This window comes from Pseudophryne corroboree, unplaced genomic scaffold (assembly GCF_028390025.1).
Source record: "Pseudophryne corroboree isolate aPseCor3 unplaced genomic scaffold, aPseCor3.hap2 scaffold_360, whole genome shotgun sequence".
Classification (NCBI taxonomy): domain Eukaryota; kingdom Metazoa; phylum Chordata; class Amphibia; order Anura; family Myobatrachidae; genus Pseudophryne; species Pseudophryne corroboree.
In genome coordinates this window covers 401,661-422,898 of record NW_026970015.1, presented here as the reverse complement: position 1 = coordinate 422,898, position 21,238 = coordinate 401,661, and the positions used below count along the sequence as shown (strand labels likewise).

Here is a 21,238-nt window from a genome sequence, read left to right as displayed (position 1 = left end):
GAGCAGCGACCCTCCCCAGCTCTAGCCCAACTCCTATTTACCTGCCAGGTGAGATACTATGATCAGGAAGGTGCTTCTCCCAGGGCAAGGCTCACCCATTGCACTTTGGGTGTGCTGCTCCTGCGATTTCCCCAAATGTGGGACACTTGACTGCATAATTTGTGTTTCCTCTGGTCGGCTCTCATATAATTCAGATCTCTTTGTCTCAGGTCTTTCTCCAGCCTAGTTTGCTGTCTGTTTCCACTTCTCTTTTCTTGAGCCGCTCCCTTCTATGCCCTTGCGCACTATCCTGACCTCTCCCGTCTGCTTACTTTGTGCCTTCCAACGCACAATGCATACTACAGGTAGTGCTGCAGGGCCCACACCCTTTTACATGCTTTACAGAGCAGCTCTGGAGCTGTTACAGTGCCCAGCTGCTGCAAGAAATCATCTTGAATGCTTCAGGGGCTGGGGCATAGCCAACATGAGCCCCACACCGAAGGATGGTGGAGATGTTTAATGCGAATTAGGGGTCATCCAAGCGCCACAAAAGGACGCCATGCCCTGCACATCCCTTTTTTCTTTTCATATGCAGACGAGGGTTGAAGCCAACTTTGACCCACTGCTTGGATGACATCACCATATGCAAATCCATCTGCTGCAGGCCTTCCCCCAGGAATGCTTGCACTAGTTGTTGCATTTGGTTTGTTGTTTGGGGGTGCTTCAGTATTAGGCAGCCTTCTGCCCTCCCATGTTCATCTGAAAATATGTGTTCTCCCTGCAGTTGTTGTCCCCAGATGAGAGTTCCCTTGTGCTGCCTCAGTTGAATCTCCTTTACTTGACAGAGATGTGCCTGAGCAGCGGCCCTCCCCAGCCCTATCCCAAATCATACTTATTTTGCATAGGAGATACCATGGTCATGAAGATTGTTCTCCCAGGGTGAGGTTCATTCATTGCATTCTGGGTATGCTGACCCCTGTGATTTCACCAAATGTGGGAAACTCAACTGCATTATTTGTGGTAGTGGGGGACTGTGTTTGTGCTTTCTTCTGGTCAACTCTGGTAAAAATCAGATTTCTTTGTCTCAGATCTTCCTCTAGCCTTGTTCCTCTTTCGAGAGTTCCCTTGTGCTGCCTCAGTTGGATCTCCTTCACTTGACAGGGGGGTACCCGAGCAGCGACCCTTCGCAGCTCTAGCCCAACTCCTACTTACCTGCCAGGTGAGATACTATGATCATGTAGGTGCTTCTCCCAGGGCAAGGCTCACCCATTGCACTCTGGGTGTGCTGCCCCTGTGATTTCCCCAAATGTGGGAAACTTGACTGCATAATTTGTGTTTCCCCTGGTCGGCTCTCGTATAATTCAGATCTCTTTGTCTCAGGTCTCTCTCCAGCCTAGTTTGCTGTCTGTTTCCACTTCTCTTTTCTTGAGCCGCTCCCTTCTATGCCCTTGCGCACTATCCTGACATCTCCCGTCTGCTTACTTGTGCCTTCCAACGCACAATGCATACTACAGGTAGTGCTGCAGGGCCCACACCCTTTTACATGCCTTACAGAACAGCTCTGGAGCTGTTACAGTGCCCAGCTGCTGCAAGAAATCATCTTGAATGCTTCAGGGGCTGGGGCATAGCCAACATGAGACCCACACCGAAGGAGGGTGGAGATGTTTAATGTGAATTAGGGGTCATCCAAGCGCCACAAAAGGACGCCATGCCCTGCACATCCCTTTTTTCTTTTCATATGCAGACGAGGGTTGAAGCCAACTTTGACCCACTGCTTGGATGACATCACCATATGCAAATCCATCTGCTGTAGGCCTTCCCCCAGGAATGCTTGTACTAGTTGTTGCATTTGGTTTGTTGTTTGGGGGTGCTTCAGTATTAGGCAGCCTTCTGCCCTCCCATGTTCATCTGAAAATATGTGTTCTCCCAGCAGTTGTTGTCCCCAGATGAGAGTTCCCTTGTGCTGCCTCAGTTGAATCTCCTTTACTTGACAGAGATGTGCCTGAGCAGCGGCCCTCCCCAGCTCTATCCCAAATCATACTTATTTTGCATAGGAGATACCATGGTCATGAAGATTGTTCTCCCAGGGTGAGGTTCATTCATTGCATTCTGGGTATGCTGACTCCTATGATTTCCCCAAATGTGGGAAACTCGACTGCATTATTTGTGGTAGTGGGGGACTGTGTTTGTGCTTTCCTCTGGTCAGCTCTGGTAAAAGTCAGATTTATTTGTCTCAGATCTTCCTCTAGCCTTGTTCTTCTTTCGAGAGTTCCCTTGTGCTGCCTCAGTTGGATCTCCTTCACTTGACAGGGGGGTGCCCGAGCATCGACCCTCCCCAGCTCAAGCCCAACTCCTACTTACCTGCCAGGTGAGATACTATGATCATGAAGGTGCTTCTCCCAGGGCAAGGCTCACCCATTGCACTCTGGGTGTGCTGCTCCTGCGATTTCCCCAAATGTGGGAAACTTGACTGCATAATTTGTTTTCTTTCAAAAATCCACTTAATTTTCTTTACCCTATTATTAAAATGGTAATTGACAAAAACAAACTACATTGTCACCAGAAGAGCAATACAAAATGTACAAGTGATATATTAAAATCATCTTTCCAGCTTGAATTTCAATGATGCATTAGGGCAACGATTTTGTGAGAAACATCTTCACCCTTAAATAAAGATTTTCTTAATTCCTTACCTGTGTGATAATTAGATATCACCTTGTTTTCGCATTAAACAGACTTCCACATGAGAAAACAGCAAGGATGCAGTGGCGTTAATGTTTCCTGGTGTCAACTTGTATTATTTCAGTAGACATTGAAATGAGGATGCATCTTGCTGCCTTTCCAATGAAGCAAGTTTAATTTAGTAATAGGTGAAAAACCATCCTTACAAAGGTGTTAATCAGAGACTTGGCTTTGTGGACACTTTTCAGAGAACAAATTTGTTAGCATAAAAATAAAGCCAGAAAATGAAGAGCTGTTTAATCACTCAATTGGATTTTTCTGCCAGCATATTTTTTTTCTCTGCAAACCACTGCTAAATTGTGCTTCCTAGCTGTTTTTATAAAATCAATGAATCAAATCTAACTCTGATTACATCAGAGAAGGCCAGGTACCCTACACAATAAGATGGGGTTTGAAATTTTGACTTGTCTACTTAAATATCACCAAAATCTGATCACAAGGTCAATTACGTCCCTGGGTGGGATTGAACCACCAACCTTTTGGTTAACAGCCGTACACACTAACTGATTGCGCCACAGAGACACTTTGCAAAAGTACTAACTGACAAATGCTAATAAGCATTCATCTAAAACGTTTCCTAGAAAAACTTAAAAAAGTCAATAATCTGGAGAGTTTTTGTAAGATGTTTCTTCTATCAACCAACGAAGAAACACATTGGTACTTTCCCATGATGAGTGAGTGCTTCAGGATCTCTTGCACTTACATGTGCAGCAGAGTACAGCAATGGAAGCATGCTGGGCCCATAACCCAGAGGTAGGCAGATTGAAACTATCCTCTGCTATATGCATTTTTTTTTGTTAATTAAAGTAATCCAAAACTGGGATTGATATTTTGGCTCTTTTATTTTTACTTAAAGTACAATAACTTTTACCATTTTAATTTGTTTTAATAGTATATTGACAGTATTGTTTTCTTTCAAAAATCCACTTAATTTTCTTTACCCTATTATTAAAATGGTAATTGACAAAAACAAACTACATTGTCACCAGAAGAGCAATACAAAATGTACAAGTGATATATTAAAATCATCTTTCCAGCTTGAATTTCAATGATGCATTGGGGCAACGATTTTGTGAGAAACATCTTCACCCTTAAATAAAGATTTTCTTAATTCCTTACCTGTGTGCTAATTAGATATCACCTTGTTTTCACATTAAACAGACTTCCACATGAGAAAGCAGCAAGGATGCAGTGGCGTTAATGTTTCCTGGTGTCAACCTGTATTATTTCAGTAGACATTGAAATGAGGATGCATCTTGCTGCCTTTCCAATGAAGCAAGTTTAATTTAGTAATAGGTGAAAAACCATCCCTACAAAGGTGTTAATCAGAGACTTTGCTTTGTGGACACTTTTCAGAGAACAAATTTGTTAGCATAAAAATAAAGCCAGAAAATGAAGAGCTGTTTAATCACTCAATTGGATTTTTCTGCCAGCATATTTCTTTTTCTCTGCAACCCACTGCTAAATTGTGCTTCCTAGCTGTTTTTATAAAATCACTGAATCAAATCTAACTCTGATTACATCAGAGAAGGCCAGGTACCCTACACCATAACAGGGGGTTTGAAATTTTGACTTGTCTACTTAAAGATCACCAAAATCTGATAACAAGGTCAATTACGTACCTGGGTGGGATTGAACCACCAACCTTTTGGTTAATAGCCGTACACACTAACTGATTGCGCCACAGAGACACATTGCAAAAGTATATACTGACAAGGGCTAATAAGCATTCATCTAAAACGTTTCCTAGAAAAACTTTAAAAAGTCAATAATCTGGAGAGTTTTTGTAAGATGTTTCTTCCATCAACCAACGAAGAAACACATTGGTACTTTCCCATGATGAGTGAGTGCTTCAGGATCTCTTGCACTTACATGTGCAGCAGAGTACAGCAATGGAAGCATGCTGGGCCCATAACCCAGAGGTAGGCAGATTGAAAATATCCTCTGCTATATGCTTTTTTTTTGTTAATTAAAGTAATCCAAAACTGGGATTGATATTTTGGCTCTTTTATTTTTACTTAAAGTACAATAACTTTTACCATTTTAATTTGTTTTAATAGTATATTGACAGTATTGTTTTCTTTCAAAAATCCACTTAATTTTCTTTACCCTATTATTAAAATGGTAATTGACAAAAACAAACTACATTGTCACCAGAAGAGCAATACAAAATGTACAAGTGATATATTAAAATCATCTTTCCAGCTTGAATTTCAATGATGCATTGGGGCAACGATTTTGTGAGAAACATCTTCACCCTTAAATAAAGATTTACTTAATTCCTTACCTGTGTGCTAATTAGATATCACCTTGTTTTCACATTAAACAGACTTCCACATGAGAAAGCAGCAAGGATGCAGTGGCGTTAATGTTTCCTGGTGTCAACCTGTATTATTTCAGTAGACATTGAAATGAGGATGCATCTTGCTGCCTTTCCAATGAAGCAAGTTTAATTTAGTAATAGGTGAAAAACCATCCCTACAAAGGTGTTAATCAGAGACTTGGCTTTGTGGACACTTTTCAGAGAACAAATTTGTTAGCATAAAAATAAACCAGAAAATGAAGAGCTGTTTAATCACTCAATTGGATTTTTTTGCCAGCATATTTTTTTTCTCTGCAACCCACTGCTAAATTGTGCTTCCTAGCTGTTTTTTATAAAATCACTGAATCAAATCTAACTCTGATAACATCAGAGAAGGCCAGGTACCCTACACAATAAGAGGGGGTTTGAAATTTTGACTTGTCTACTTAAAGATTACCAAAATCTGAACACAAGGTCAATTACGTCCCTGGGTGGGATTGAACCACCAACCTTTTGGTTAATAGCCTTACACACTAACCAATTGCACCACAGAGACACTTTGCAAAAGTACATACTGACAAAATCTAATAAGCATTCATCTAGAACGTTTCCTAGAAAAACTTTAAAAAGTCAATAATCTGGAGAGTTTTTGTAAGATGTTTCTTCCATCAACCAATGAAGAAACACATTGGTACTTTCCCATGATGAGTGAGTGCTTCAGGATCTTTTGCACTTACATGTGCAGCAGAGTACTGCAATGGAAGCATGCTGGGCCCATAACCCAGAGGTAGGCAGATTGAAACTATCCTTTGCTATATGCATTTTTTTTGTTAATTAAAGTAATCCAAAACTGGGATTGATATTTTGGCTCTTTTATTTTTACTTAAAGTACAATAACTTTTACCATTTTAATTTGTTTTGATAGTATATTGACAGTATTGTTTTCTTTCAAAAATCCACTTAATTTTCTTTACCCTATTATTAAAATGGTAATTGACAAAAACAAACTACATTGTCACCAGAAGAGCAATACAAAATGTACAAGTGATATATTAAAATCATCTTTCCAGCTTGAATTTCAATGATGCATTGGGGCAACGATTTTGTGAGAAACATCTTCACCCTTAAATAAAGATTTTCTTAATTCCTTACCTGTGTGCTAATTAGATATCACCTTGTTTTCACATTAAACAGACTTCCACATGAGAAAGCAGCAAGGATGCAGTGGCGTTAATGTTTCCTGGTGTCAACCTGTATTATTTCAGTAGACATTGAAATGAGGATGCCTCTTGCTGCCTTTCCAATGAAGCAAGTTTAATTTAGTAATAGGTGAAAAACCATCCCTACAAAGGTGTTAATCAGAGACTTGGCTTTGTGGACACTTTTCAGAGAACAAATTTGTTAGCATAAAAATAAACCAGAAAATGAAGAGCTGTTTAATCACTCAATTGGATTTTTTTGCCAGCATATTTTTTTTTCTCTGCAACCCACTGCTAAATTGTGCTTCCTAGCTGTTTTTTTTATAAAATCACTGAATCAAATCTAACTCTGATAACATCAGAGAAGGCCAGGTACCCTACACAATAAGAGGGGGTTTGAAATTTTGACTTGTCTACTTAAAGATCACCAAAATCTGAACACAAGGTCAATTACGTCCCTGGGTGGGATTGAACCACCAACCTTTTGGTTAATAGCCTTACACACTAACCAATTGCGCCACAGAGACACTTTGCCAAAGTACATACTGACAAAATCTAATAAGCATTCATCTAGAACGTTTCCTAGAAAAACTTTAAAAAGTCAATAATCTGGAGAGTTTTTGTAAGATGTTTCTTCCATCAACCAATGAAGAAACACATTGGTACTTTCCCATGATGAGTGAGTGCTTCAGGATCTTTTGCACTTACATGTGCAGCAGAGTACTGCAATGGAAGCATGCTGGGCCCATAACCCAGAGGTAGGCAGATTGAAACTATCCTTTGCTATATGAATTTTTTTTTGTTAATTAAAGTAATCCAAAACTGGGATTGATATTTTGGCTCTTTTATTTTTACTTAAAGTACAATAACTTTTACCATTTTAATTTGTTTTGACAGTATATTGACAGTATTGTTTTCTTTCAAAAATCCACTTAATTTTCTTTACCCTATTATTAAAATGGTAATTGACAAAAACAAACTACATTGTCACCAGAAGAGCAATACAAAATGTACAAGTGATATATTAAAATCATCTTTCCAGCTTGAATTTCAATGATGCATTAGGGCAACGATTTTGTGAGAAACATCTTCACCCTTAAATAAAGATTTTCTTAATTCCTTACCTGTGTGATAATTAGATATCACCTTGTTTTCACATTAAACAGACTTCCACATGAGAAAGCAGCAAGGATGCAGTGGCGTTAATGTTTCCTGGTGTCAACTTGTATTATTTCAGTAGACATTGAAATGAGGATGCATCTTGCTGCCTTTCCAATGAAGCAAGTTTAATTTAGTAATAGGTGAAAAACCATCCTTACAAAGGTGTTAATCAGAGACTTGGCTTTGTGGATACTTTTCAGAGAACAAATTTGTTAGCATAAAAATAAAGCCAGAAAATGAAGACCTGTTTAATCACTCAATTGGATTTTTCTGCCAGCATATTTTTTTTTCTCTGCAAACCACTGCTAAATTGTGCTTCCTAGCTGTTTTTATAAAATCAATGAATCAAATCTAACTCTGATTACATCAGAGAAGGCCAGGTACCCTACACAATAAGATGGGGTTTGAAATTTTGACTTGTCTACTTAAATATCACCAAAATCTGATCACAAGGTCAATTACGTCCCTGGGTGGGATTGAACCACCAACCTTTTGGTTAATAGCCTTACACACTAACCAATTGCGCCACAGAGACACTTTGCAAAAGTACATACTGACAAAGGCTAATAAGCATTCATCTAAAACGTTTCCTAGAAAAACTTTAAAAAGTCAATAATCTGGAGAGTTTTTGTAAGATGTTTCTTACATCAACCAATGAAGAAACACATTGGTACTTTCCCATGATGAGTGAGTGCTTCAGGATCTCTTGCACTTACATGTGCAGCAGAGTACTGCAATGGAAGCATGCTGGGCCCATAACCCAGAGGTAGGCAGATTGAAACTATCCTTTGCTATATGCATTTTTTTTGTTAATTAAAGTAATCCAAAACTGGGATTGATATTTTGGCTCTTTTATTTTTACTTAAAGTACAATAACTTTTACCATTTTAATTTGTTTTGATAGTATATTGACAGTATTGTTTTCTTTCAAAAATCCACTTAATTTTCTTTACCCTATTATTAAAAAAAATGGTAATTGACAAAAACAAACTACATTGTCACCAGAAGAGCAATACAAAATGTACAAGTGATATATTAAAATCATCTTTCCAGCTTGAATTTCAATGATGCATTGGGGCAACGATTTTGTGAGAAACATCTTCACCCTTAAATAAAGATTTTCTTAATTCCTTACCTGTGTGCTAATTAGATATCACCTTGTTTTCACATTAAACAGACTTCCACATGAGAAAGCAGCAAGGATGCAGTGGCGTTAATGTTTCCTGGTGTCAACCTGTATTATTTCAGTAGACATTGAAATGAGGATGCATCTTGCTGCCTTTCCAATGAAGCAAGTTTAATTTAGTAATAGGTGAAAAACCATCCCTACAAAGGTGTTAATCAGAGACTTGGCTTTGTGGACACTTTTCAGAGAACAAATTTGTTAGCATAAAAATAAAGCCAGAAAATGAAGAGCTGTTTAATCACTCAATTGTATTTTTTTGCCAGCATATTTTTTTTATCTGCAACCCACTGCTAAATTGTGCTTCCTAGCTGTTTTTTATAAAATCACTGAATCAAATCTAACTCTGATTACATCAGAGAAGGCCAGGTACCCTACACAATAAGAGGGGGTTTGAAATTTTGACTTGTCTACTTAAATATCACCAAAATCTGATCACAAGGTCAATTACATTCCTGGGTGGGATTGAACCACCAACCTTTTGTTAATAGCCTTACACACTAACCAATTGCGCCACAGAGACACTTTGCAAAAGTACATACTGACAAAGGCTAATAAGCATTCATCTAGAACGTTTCCTAGAAAAACTTTAAAAAGTCAATAATCTGGAGAGTTTTTGTAAGATGTTTCTTCCATCAACCAACGAAGAAACACATTGGTACTTTCCCATGATGAGTGAGTGCTTCAGGATCTCTTGCACTTACATGTGCAGCAGAGTACTGCAATGGAAGCATGCTGGGCCCATAACCCAGAGGTAGGCAGATTGAAATTATCCTTTGCTATATGCATTTTTTTTTGTTAATTAAAGTAATCCAAAACTGGGATTGATATTTTTGCTCTTTTATTTTTACTTAAAGTACAATAACTTTTACCATTTTAATTTGTTTTAATAGTATATTGACAGTATTGTTTTCTTTCAAAAATCCTCTTAATTTTCTTTACCCTATTATTAAAATGGTAATTGACAAAAACAAACTACATTGTCACCAGAAGAGCAATACAAAATGTACAAGTGATATATTAAAATCATCTTTCCAGCTTGAATTTCAATGATGCATTGGGGCAACGATTTTGTGAGAAACATCTTCACCCTTAAATAAAGATTTTCTTAATTCCTTACCTGTGTGCTAATTAGATATCACCTTGTTTTCACATTAAACAGACTTCCACATGAGAAAGCAGCAAGGATGCAGTGGCGTTAATGTTTCCTGGTGTCAACCTGTATTATTTCAGTAGACATTGAAATGAGGATGCATCTTGCTGCCTTTCCAATGAAGCAAGTTTAATTTAGTAATAGGTGAAAAACCATCCCTACAAAGGTGTTAATCAGAGACTTGGCTTTGTGGACACTTTTCAGAGAACAAATTTGTTAGCATAAAAATAAAGCCAGAAATGAAGAGCTGTTTAATCACTCAATTGGATTTTTTTGCCAGCATATTTCTTTTTCTCTGCAACCCACTGCTAAATTGTGCTTCCTAGCTGTTTTTATAAAATCACTGAATCAAATCTAACTCTGATTACATCAGAGAAGGCCAGGTACCCTACACAATAGATGGGGTTTGAAATTTTGACTTGTCTACTTAAATATCACCAAAATCTGATCACAAGGTCAATTACGTCCCTGGGTAGAATTTAACCACCAACCTTTTGGTTAATAGCCGTACACACTAACCAATTGCGCCACAGAGACACTTTGCAAAAAGTACATACTGACAAAGGCTAATAAGCATTCATCTAGAACGTTTCCTAGAAAAACTTTAAAACGTCAATAATCTGGAGAGTTTTTGTAAGATGTTTCTTCCATCAACCAACAAAGAAACACATTGGTACTTTCCCATGATGAGTGAGTGCTTCAGGATCTCTTGCACTTACATGTGCAGCAGAGTACTCCAATGGAAGCATGCTGGGCCCATAACCCAGAGGTAGGCAGATTGAAACTATCCTTTGTTATATGCATTTTTTTTGTTAATTAAAGTAATCCAAAACTGGGATGGATATTTTTGCTCTTTTATTTTTACTTAAAGTACAATAACTTTTACCATTTTAATTTGTTTTAATAGTATATTGACAGTATTGTTTTCTTTCAAAAATCCACTTAATTTTCTTTACCCTATTATTAAAATGGTAATTGACAAAAACAAACTACATTGTCACCAGAAGAGCAATACAAAATGTACAAGTGATATATTAAAATCATCTTTCCAGGTTGAATTTCAATGATGCATTGGGGCAACGATTTTGTGAGAAACATCTTCACCCTTAAAAAAAGATTTTCTTAATTCCTTACCTGTGTGCTAATTAGATATCACCTTGTTTTCACATTAAACAGACTTCCACATGAGAAAGCAGCAAGGATGCAGTGGCGTTAATGTTTCCTGGTGTCAACCTGTATTATTTCAGTAGACATTGAAATGAGGATGCATCTTGCTGCCTTTCCAATGAAGCAAGTTTAATTTAGTAATAGGTGAAAAACCATCCTTACAAAGGTGTTAATCAGAGACTTGGCTTTGTGGACACTTTTCAGAGAACAAATTTGTTAGCATAAAAATAAAGCCAGAAAATGAAGAGCTGTTTATTCACTCAATTGGATTTTTCTGCCAGCATATTTTTTTTCTCTGCAACCTACTGCTAAATTGTGCTTCCTAGCTGTTTTTATAAAATCACTGAATCAAATCTAACTCTGATTACATCAGGGAAGGCCAGGTACCCACACCATAACAGGGGGTTTGAAATTTTGACTTGTCTACTTAAATATCACCAAAATCTGATCACAAGGTCAATTACATCCCTGGATGGGATTGAACCACCAACCTTTTGGTTAATAGCCGAACACACTAACCGATTGCGCCACAGAGACACTTTGCAAAAAGTACATACTGACAAAGGCTAATAAGCATTCATCTAGAACGTTTCCTAGAAAAACTTTAAAAAGTCAATAATCTGGAGAGTTTTTGTAAGATGTTTCTTCCATCAACCAACGAAGAAACACATTGGTACTTTCCCACGATGAGTGAGTGCTTCAGGATCTCTTGCACTTACATGTGCAGCAGAGTACTGCAATGGAAGCATGCTGGGCCGATAACCCAGAGGTAGGCAGATTGAAACTATCCTCTGCTATATGCATTTTTTTTTAATTAAAGTAATCCAATATTGGGATTGATATTTTGGCTCTTTTATTTTTACTTAAAGTACAATAACTTTTACCATTTTAATTTGTTTAATAGTATATTGACAGTATTGTTTTCTTTCAAAAATCCACTTAATTTTCTTTACCCTATTATTAAAATGGTAATTGACAAAAACAAACTACATTGTCACCAGAAGAGCAATACAAAATGTACAAGTGATATATTAAAATCATCTTTCCAGCTTGAATTTCAATGATGCATTGGGGCAACGATTTTGTGAGAAACATCTTCACCCTTAAATAAAGATTTTCTTAATTCCTTACCTGTGTGCTAATTAGATATCACCTTGTTTTCACATTAAACAGACTTCCACATGAGAAAGCAGCAAGGATGCAGTGGCGTTAATGTTTCCTGGTGTCAACCTGTATTATTTCAGTAGATATTGAAATGACGATGCATCTTGCTGCCTTTCCAATGAAGCAAGTTTAATTTAGTAATAGGTGAAAAACCATCCCTACAAAGGTGTTAATCAGATACTTGGCTTTGTGGACACTTTTCAGAGAAAAAATTTGTTAGCACAAAAATAAAGCAAGAAAATGAAGAGCTGTTTAATCACTCAATTGGATTTTTTTGCCAGCATATTTCTTTTTCTCTGCAACCCACTGCTAAATTGTGCTTCCTAGCTGTTTTTTTTATAAAATCACTTAATCAAATCTAACTCTGATTACATCAGAGAAGGCCAGGTACCCTACACCACAAGAGGGGGTTTGAAATTTTGACTTGTCTACTTAAAGATCACCAAAATCTGATAACAAGGTAAATTACGTCCCTGGGTGGGATTGAACCACCAACCTTTTGGATAATAACCGAACACGCTAACTGATTGCGCCACAGAGACACTTTGCAAACGTACATTCTGACAAACGCTAATAAGCATTCATCTAGAACGTTTCCTAGAAAAACTTTAAAAAGTCAATAATCTGGAGAGTTTTTGTAAGATGTTTCTTCCATCAATCAACGAAGAACATTCAAGCTGATTTCTTGCAGCAGCTGGGCACTGTAACAGCTCCAGAGCTGCTCTGTATGGGAACTAAAAGGGTGTGGGCCCTGCAGCACTACCTGTAGTTCGCATTGTGCGTTGGAAGGCACAAAGTAAGCAGACGGGAGAAGTCAGGATAGTGCGCAAGGGCATAGAAGGGAGCGGCTCAAGAAAAGAGAAGTGGAAACAGACAGCAAACTAGGCTGGAGAGAGACCTGAGACAAAGAGATCTGAATTATACGAGAGCCGACCAGGGGAAACACAAATTATGCAGTCGAGTTTCCCACATTTGGGGAAATAGCTGGAGCAGCACACACAGAGTGCAATGGGTGAGCCTTGCCCTGGGAGAAGCACCTTCATGATCATAGTATCTCACCTGGCAGGTAAGTAGGAGTTGGGCAAGAGCTGAGGAGGGTCGCTGCTCGGGCACCCCCCTGTCAAGTGAAGGAGATCCAACTGAGGCAGCACAAGAGAACTCTCGAAAGAAGAACAAGGCTAGAGGAAGATCTGAGACACAGAAATCTGGCTTTTACCAGAGCTGACCAGAGGAAAGCACAAACACAGTCCCCCACTACCACAAATTATGCAGTCGAGTTTCCCACATTTGGGGAAATCACAGGGGTCAGCATACCCAGAATGCAATGAATGAACCTCACCCTGGGAGAACAATCTTCATGACCATGGTATCTCCTATGCAAAATAAGTATGATTTGGGATAGGGCTGGGGAGGGCCGCTGCTCAGGCACATCTCTGTCAAGTAAAGGAGATTCAACTGAGGCAGCACAAGGGAACTCTCATCTGGGGACAACAACTGCAGGGAGAACACATATTTTCAGATGAACATGGGAGGGCAGAAGGCTGCCTAATACTGAAGCACCCCCAAACAACAAACCAAATGCAACAACTAGTACAAGCATTCCTGGGGGAAGGCCTGCAGCAGATGGATTTGCATATGGTGATGTCATCCAAGCAGTGGGTCAAAGTTGGCTTCAACCCTCGTCTGCATATGAAAAGAGAAAAGGGGCGTGCAGGGCATGGCGGCCTTTTGCGGCGCTTGGATGACCCCTAGTTCGCATTAAACACCTCCACCCTACTTCGGTGTGGGGCTCATGTTGGCTATGCCCCAGCCCCTGAAGCATTCAAGCTGATTACTTGCAGCAGCTGGGCACTGTAATAGCTCCAGAGCTGCTCTGTAAGGCAAGTAAAAGGGTGTGGGCCCTGCAGCACTACCTGTAGTTCGCATTGTGCGTTGGAAGGCACAAAGTAAGCAGATGGGAGAAGTCAAGATAGTGCGCAAGGGCATAGAAGGGAGCGGCTCAAGAAAAGAGAAGTTGAAACAGACAGCAAACTAGGCTGGAGAGAGACCTGAGACAAAGAGATCTGAATTATACGAGAGCTGACCAGGGGAAACACAAATTATGCAGTCAAGTTTCCCACATTTGGGGAAATCGCAGGAGCAGCACACCCAGAGTGCAATGGGTGAGCCTTGCCCTGGGAGAAGCACCTTCATGATCATAATATCTCACCTGGCAGGTAAGTAGGAGTTGGGCTTGAGCTGGGGAGGGTCGATGCTCGGGCACCCCCCTGTCAATTGAAGGAGATCCAACTGAGGCAGCACAAGGGAACTCTCGAAAGAAGAACAAGGCTAGAGGAAGATCTGAGACAAATAAATCTGACTTTTACCAGAGCTGACCAGAGGAAAGCACAAACACAGTCCCCCACTACCACAAATAATGCAGTCAAGTTTCCCACATTTGGGGAAATCATAGGAGTCAGCATACCCAGAATGCAATGAATGAACCTCACCCTGGGAGAACAATCTTCATGACCATGGTATCTCCTATGCAAAATAAGTATGATTTGGGATAGAGCTGGGGAGGGCCGCTGCTCAGGCACATCTCTGTCAAGTAAAGGAGATTCAACTGAGGCAGCACAAGGGAACTCTCATCTGGGGACAACAACTGCTGGGAGAACACATATTTTCAGATGAACATGGGAGGGCAGAAGGCTGCCTAATACTGAAGCACCCCCAAACAACAAACCAAATGCAACAACTAGTACAAGCATTCCTGGGGGAAGGCCTACAGCAGATGGATTTGCATATGGTGATGTCATCCAAGCAGTGGGTCAAAGTTGGCTTCAACCCTCGTCTGCATATGAAAAGAAAAAAGGGATGTGCAGGGCATGGCGTCCTTTTGTGGCACTTGGATGACCCCTAATTCACATTAAACATCTCCACCCTCCTTCGGTGTGGGTCTCATGTTGGCTATGCCCCAGCCCCTGAAGCATTCAAGATGATTTCTTGCAGCAGCTGGGCACTGTAACAGCTCCAGAGCTGTTCTGAAAAGCATGTAAAAGGGTGTGGGCCCTGCAGCACTACCTGTAGTATGCATTGTGCGTTGGAAGGCACAAGTAAGCAGACGGGAGAGGTCAGTATAGTGTGCAAGGGCATAGAAGGGAGCGGCTCAAGAAAAGAGAAGTGGAAACAGACAGCAAACTAGGCTGGAGAAAGACCTGAGACAAAGAGATCTGAATTATACGAGAGCCGACCAGAGGAAACACAAATTATGCAGTCAAGTTTCCCACATTTGGGGAAATCGCAGGAGCAGCACACCCAGAGTGCAATGGGTGAGCCTTGCCCTGGGAGAAGCACCTTCCTGATCATAGGTTCTCACCTGGCAGGTAAGTAGGAGTTGGGCTAGAGCTGGGGAGGGTCGCTGCTCGGGCACCCCCCTGTCAAGTGAAGGAGATCCAACTGAGGCAGCACAAGGGAACTCTCGAAAGAAGAACAAGGCTAGAGGAAGATCTGAGACATAGAAATCTGATTTTTACCAGAGCTGAGCAGAGGAAAGCACAAACACAGTCCCCCACTACCACAAATAATGCAGTCGAGTTTCCCACATTTGGGGAAATCACAGGGGTCAGCATACCCAGAATGCAATGAATGAACCTCAACCTGGGAGAACAATCTTCATGACCATGGTATCTCCTATGCAAAATAAGTATGATTTGGGATAGGGCTGGGGAGGGCCGCTGCTCAGGCACATCTCTGTCAAGTAAAGGAGATTCAACTGAGGCAGCACAAGGGAACTCTCATCTGGGGACAACAACTGCAGGGAGAACACATATTTTCAGATGAACATGGGAGGGCAGAAGGCTGCCTAATACTGAAGCACCCCCAAACAACAAACCAAATGCAACAACTAGTGCAAGCATTCCTGGGGGAAGGCCTGCAGCAGATTGATTTGCATATGGTAATGCCATCCAAGCAGTGGGTCAAAGTTGGCTTCAACCCTCGTCTGCATATGAAAAGAGAAAAGGGGCATGCAGGGCATGGCGGCCTTTTGCGGCGCTTGGGTGACCCTTAGTTCGCATTAAACACCCCCACCGTCCTTCGGTGTGGGGCTCATGTTGGCAATGCCCCAGCCCCTGAAGCATTCAAGCTGATTTCTTGCAGCAGCTGGGCACTGTAACAGCTCCAGAGCTGCTCTGTGAGGCAAGTAAAAGGGTGTGGGCCCTGCAGCACTACCTGTAGTTTGCATTGTGTGTTGGAAGGCACAAAGTAAGCAGACGGGAGAAGTCAGGATAGTGCGCAAGGGCATAGAAGGGAGCGGCTCAAGAAAAGAGAAGTGGAAACAGACAGCAAACTAGGCTGGAGAGAGACCTGAGACAAAGAGATCTGAATTATACGAGAGCCGACCAGGGGAAACACAAATTATGCAGTCAAGTTTCCCACATTTGGGGAAATCACAGGGGCAGCACACCCAGAGTGCAATGGGTGAGCCTTGCCCTGGGAGAAGCACCAACATGATCATAGTATCTCACCTGGCAGGTACCAACGGCGAAACTCCGTACAACAAACCTCTGCAGGATTTCTACCCTGTCTGAGAGCGCGCAACTGACTTTCAGCGGACGCCTCTCTATCAGGGTCATCATACAAGAGCCCTAAAGACTCAAAAAAAGCGTCAATTGACAACAATGCCGGATCCTCTGCTCTTAAACCAAATGCCCAGGTCTGAGGATCCCCCTGGAGCAAAGAAATAATAAACCCGACCCGCTGAGATTCAGTACCCGAGGAAGTCGGTCTTAAACGAAAATAAAGTTTACAGGATTCTTTAAAATTAAAAAACTCTTTTCTATCACCAGAAAAACGGTCAGGCAAATGCATTTTTGGTTCAGGGACTACCCTTGGGGAAGCTCGCAAAAGATCTTCCTGCGACTTCACCCGAAGAGAAAGATCCTGAACCAACTGAGTAAGTTCTTGAATCTGGCTGACTAAGAGCTGACCAGGATTTGGCCCTAAACCTGTTGGATTCATGAGGCCGATAAACTCTCACAAAACTGAATGAGAAAAAATTAAACCCCGCTTAATTTTAAGTTTTGGTATGGCCGGTAATAATGTTATGATTCCAGCACTCTGGTCAGAGAAGATCTTGTCAGAAATCCCCTGCGAGACTATGGTTTCTTGAGCCCTTGGCAGCCGCGTTTGAAGGGCGGATTATGTCTGCCCAACTTCGATGCCCCCCGGTCTTAATGAGAGACAAAGGGAAACCTGAGACAGGGTGATAACAAGAGGCCCTCTAACTAAACAACCAGGCCAGGGGCTAAGCAAACTCAAAACTATAATATGTGCGGAGAAACCGCCAGGAAAAAGGACAACCAAAATATCCACTTGTCCAATTCTCCTACCCGGCACCGCCAAGTACCAGAGAGGACTTGTGGAAGCGGAACCCTCCGCAAATGCTCCAAACACAAAATATAAAAGGTAAAGCGGCTGAGCCGCAACACACGGCAGAGCCGCAACTCACGAACACCACTGGATATAAAACGGTGATCAGTCAGGACTCCAGGGAACCAAACGAACTCTTGGGATGAGATGACAACTCTCGAATACCGGACTTCTGCGGACTGGAATGACCGGATACAGCAGGACTGGAAACAGACTCTCAGCAAACAAAGGCAGCATGCAGGAAGCTATTACCGGCGTCTGTGAGAAGCCCTGGGAGTGTATTTAACAAGGAGTCCTCCAATCAGCTGCTAAAGGCTGATTAGAATAAATGCCGTGCAGCTGCCTTGCTGCACGGCCAGAGAGCAGGTGAATATCTTAATTTCCTAAAGCCTAGCAACGGGGAACGCGGTCCGCCAGTGGCGTCCCCGTTGCTAGGGTCCGTGCGGCTCAGCGCGCCCGGCGTCTAGCGTTGCTAGGGAGCCGGCGGCTGTACGTGCACGGCGTCTCTAGTTGCTAGGCGCCGGGCCGCGCAGACCATCAAGCGGACCCCGGCGCCTAACAGTATGACTCCCAAAAACAACAACCGCGTCATTGGGACCAACTGCGATTTTGGCAAGTTTAGGAGCCAACCATGTTGTTGAAGAACTGTCAGGGAGAGTGCAATGTTTTGCACCAACTGGTCCCTGGATCTCGCCTTTATCAGGAGATCATCCAAGTACGGGATAATTGTGACTCCTTGCTTGCGAAGGAGAACCATAATTTCCGCCATCACCCTGGTGAAAATCCTCGGAGCCGTGGACAGACCAAACGGCAATGTCTGAAATTGGTAATGACAATCCTGAATTGCAAACCTTAGGTAGCTTGAGGCAGTGGCTAAATGGGAACATGTAAGTAGGCATCCTTTATGTCTACCAAAACCATGAAATCTCCGTCCTCCGGACTGGAGATCACTGCCCTGAGAAATTCCATCTTGAAATTGAATTTCTTTAGGAAGAAATTGATGGATTTCAGATTTAAGATTGGTCTGACTGAGCCGTCCGGCTTCGGGACCACGAAGAGGCTTGAATAAAAACCTTCTCCCTGCTGACTAAGGCCAATTTGAACAATCGGTGAGGGGGAACGTCTTGAAACCCCAGTTTGTACCCTTGGGACACTATTTGTAAAACCCACGAGTCCAGGTCCGAATGAATCCAGAACTGACTGAAGAGTTTTAGACGTGCCCCCACTGGTGTGGGCTCCTGCAAGAAAGCCCCAGTGTCATGCAGTGGATTTGGCAGAAGCAGAGGACAATCTCTGGTCCTGCGATCTTGAAGAGGCTACAGACCTCTTCCTTTTCCTTCCTCTACCTGCAAAGAAAGGGGAATCTAAACTTCTTGCATATCTATTGGGCCAAAATGACTGCGGTAGAAAATGATGCGTCTTCATCCGTTGACAGGGAACATAGGGCAAGAAGGTTGACTTACCATTGAAATGAGGATGCATCTTGCTGCCTTTCCAATGAAGCAAGTTTAATTTAGTAATAGGTGAAAAACCATCCTTACAAAGGTGTTAATCAGAGACTTGGCTTTGTGGACACTTTTCAGAGAACAAATTTGTTAGCATAAAAATAAAGCCAGAAAATGAAGAGCTGTTTAATCACTCAATTGGATTTTTCTGCCAGCATATTTTTTTTCTCTGCAACCCACTGCTAAATTGTGCTTCCTAGCTGTTTTTATAAAATCACTGAATCAAATCTAACTCTGATTACATCAGAGAAGGCCAGGTACCCTACACCATAACAGGGGGTTTGAAATTTTGACTTGTCTACTTATTATAGTTTTGAGTTTGCTTAGCCCCTGGCCTGGTTGTTTAGTTAGAGGGCCTCTTGTTATCACCCTGTCTCAGGTTTCCCTTTGTCTCTCATTAAGACCGGGGGGGCATCGAAGTTGGGCAGACATAATCCGCCCTTCAAACGCGGCTGCCAAGGGCTCAAGAAACCATAGTCTTGCAGGGGATTTCTGACAACACGGGTGAGACAACAGAGTTAGGGCGCCAGGGGCTATTTTCCTGTCCTGCTCCCTTCCCCAGCATTCCGTTCCAGTGCTCCAGTCCTTGCCATAAGATCTTCTCTGACCAGAGTGCTGGAATCATAACATTATTACCGGCCATACCAAAACTTAAAATTAAACGGGGTTTAATTTTTTCTCATTCAGTTTTGTGAGAGTTTATCGGCCTCATGAATCCAACAGGTTTAGGGCCAAATCCTGGTCAGCTCTTAGTCAGCCAGATTCAAGAACTTACTCAGATGGTTCAGGATCTTTCTCTTCGGGTGAAGTCGCAGGAAGATCTTTTGCGAGCTTCCCCAAGGGTAGTCCCTGAACCAAAGATGCATTTGCCTGACCGTTTTTCTGGTGATAGAAAAGAGTTTTTTAATTTTAAAGAATCCTGTAAACTTTATTTTCGTTTAAGACCGACTTCCTCGGGTACTGAATCTCAGCGGGTCGGGTTTATTATTTCTTTGCTCCAGGGGGATCCTCAGACCTGGGCATTTGGTTTAAGAGCAGAGGATCCGGCATTGTTGTCAATTGACGCTTTTTTTGAGTCTTTAGGGCTCTTGTATGATGACCCTGATAGAGAGGCGTCCGCTGAAAGTCAGTTGCGCCCTCTCAGACAGGGTAGAAATCCTGCAGAGGTTTATTGTACGGAGTTTCGCCGTTGGTCGAACGACTGTGGCTGGAATGACCCAGCCCTGCGCAGTCAGTTTCGCCTCGGCTTATCAGAGTCTATAAAAGACAGTCTCCTTCAGTACCCTGCTCCTGAGACTCTCGATAAACTCATGGAGCTTTCTATTAAGATTGATCGTCGTCTCAGAGAGCGGAGGGCTGAAAAAGGAGCACCTGTAAGGACAAGTCCGTGTGTATATTCCATTCCTGAAGACGTAGAGGAGACCATGCAGATGGGTCTCTCCCGGCTGTCTCCTGAAGAAAGAGCCAGAAGGCAAAATTCTGGTCTTTGTCTGTACTGTGGGGGTAAGGGACATTTTGCTCGTAATTGTCCGAACAAGTCGGGAAACGCTTTGACCAGGTGAATTGTGAGGGGGTTCACCTAGGTCTGCAGCTTATCTCCTCGAATAACTCCCTTTTAGTCCCAGTTAAAGTTTCCTTTGGCAGCCTCAGTTCTTTGGTGTCGGCTTTTGTTGACAGTGGAGCTGCAGGAAACTTTATGGATTTAACTTGGGCTAAGGCCTTAGGCATTCCTCAGTTACCTTTGGGTAGGTGTGTCACCATGCATGGCTTAGATGGGAGTCCGCTGTCTAATGGGATTATTTCTCTCCGTACACCCCCTGTACTACTTACAGTAGGAGCTCTACATTCCGAGAAAATCGAGTTCTTTCTTACACATTGCCCAGCAGTTCCAGTTGTTCTGGGTCACCCTTGGCTGGCCTTTCATAATCCCACCATTGATTGGCGGTCGGGGAAGATTTCACATTGGGGTACTTTTTGTGATAAGGAATGTATCATGTTTCCAGTCAGAGTAGCAGCTATCATTCCAGAACTCATTCCGGTGGAATACCAGGAGTTTGCTGATGTTTTCTCCAAAGGCAATGCGGACATTCTGCCTCCCCATCGGCCTTATGATTGTGCTATTGAGTTAATTCCTGGTGCCGCATTGCCAAAGGGAAGATTATATGCATTATCCGGGCCAGAAACTGCGGCTATGAATGATTATGTAAAGGAGAGCCTTGAGAAAGGATTTATTAGACCATCAAAATCTCCTTTAAGTGCAGGCTTCTTCTT

The 21,238-nt window shown here is 41.9% G+C and overlaps 12 non-coding genes across 12 annotated transcripts; 5 read left to right on the top strand and 7 right to left on the bottom strand.

Moving 5' to 3' along the window:
• Nucleotides 1-33: 33 nt before the first annotated feature.
• Nucleotides 34-196, top strand: LOC135020895 (U1 spliceosomal RNA). Its single transcript, XR_010218241.1, has one exon. It is a non-coding gene; the product is annotated as a U1 spliceosomal RNA (small nuclear RNA).
• Nucleotides 197-867: 671 nt separating this feature from the next.
• LOC135020933 (U1 spliceosomal RNA) lies at nt 868-1,031 on the top strand. Its single transcript, XR_010218276.1, has one exon. It is a non-coding gene; the product is annotated as a U1 spliceosomal RNA (small nuclear RNA).
• A 152-nt stretch (nt 1,032-1,183) lies between these two features.
• On the top strand, nt 1,184-1,346 carry LOC135020897 (U1 spliceosomal RNA). The gene has a single exon (XR_010218243.1). It is a non-coding gene; the product is annotated as a U1 spliceosomal RNA (small nuclear RNA).
• Nucleotides 1,347-2,016: 670 nt separating this feature from the next.
• Nucleotides 2,017-2,180, top strand: LOC135020924 (U1 spliceosomal RNA). Its single transcript, XR_010218267.1, has one exon. It is a non-coding gene; the product is annotated as a U1 spliceosomal RNA (small nuclear RNA).
• Nucleotides 2,181-2,332: 152 nt separating this feature from the next.
• LOC135020893 (U1 spliceosomal RNA) lies at nt 2,333-2,491 on the top strand. The gene has a single exon (XR_010218239.1). It is a non-coding gene; the product is annotated as a U1 spliceosomal RNA (small nuclear RNA).
• Nucleotides 2,492-12,961: 10,470 nt separating this feature from the next.
• LOC135020903 (U1 spliceosomal RNA) lies at nt 12,962-13,124 on the bottom strand. Its single transcript, XR_010218248.1, has one exon. It is a non-coding gene; the product is annotated as a U1 spliceosomal RNA (small nuclear RNA).
• A 152-nt stretch (nt 13,125-13,276) lies between these two features.
• LOC135020909 (U1 spliceosomal RNA) lies at nt 13,277-13,440 on the bottom strand. The gene has a single exon (XR_010218253.1). It is a non-coding gene; the product is annotated as a U1 spliceosomal RNA (small nuclear RNA).
• A 671-nt stretch (nt 13,441-14,111) lies between these two features.
• On the bottom strand, nt 14,112-14,274 carry LOC135020943 (U1 spliceosomal RNA). The gene has a single exon (XR_010218285.1). It is a non-coding gene; the product is annotated as a U1 spliceosomal RNA (small nuclear RNA).
• A 152-nt stretch (nt 14,275-14,426) lies between these two features.
• On the bottom strand, nt 14,427-14,590 carry LOC135020936 (U1 spliceosomal RNA). Its single transcript, XR_010218279.1, has one exon. It is a non-coding gene; the product is annotated as a U1 spliceosomal RNA (small nuclear RNA).
• A 670-nt stretch (nt 14,591-15,260) lies between these two features.
• Nucleotides 15,261-15,423, bottom strand: LOC135020886 (U1 spliceosomal RNA). The gene has a single exon (XR_010218233.1). It is a non-coding gene; the product is annotated as a U1 spliceosomal RNA (small nuclear RNA).
• A 152-nt stretch (nt 15,424-15,575) lies between these two features.
• Nucleotides 15,576-15,739, bottom strand: LOC135020925 (U1 spliceosomal RNA). The gene has a single exon (XR_010218268.1). It is a non-coding gene; the product is annotated as a U1 spliceosomal RNA (small nuclear RNA).
• Nucleotides 15,740-16,410: 671 nt separating this feature from the next.
• LOC135020907 (U1 spliceosomal RNA) lies at nt 16,411-16,573 on the bottom strand. Its single transcript, XR_010218251.1, has one exon. It is a non-coding gene; the product is annotated as a U1 spliceosomal RNA (small nuclear RNA).
• Nucleotides 16,574-21,238: the final 4,665 nt, after the last annotated feature.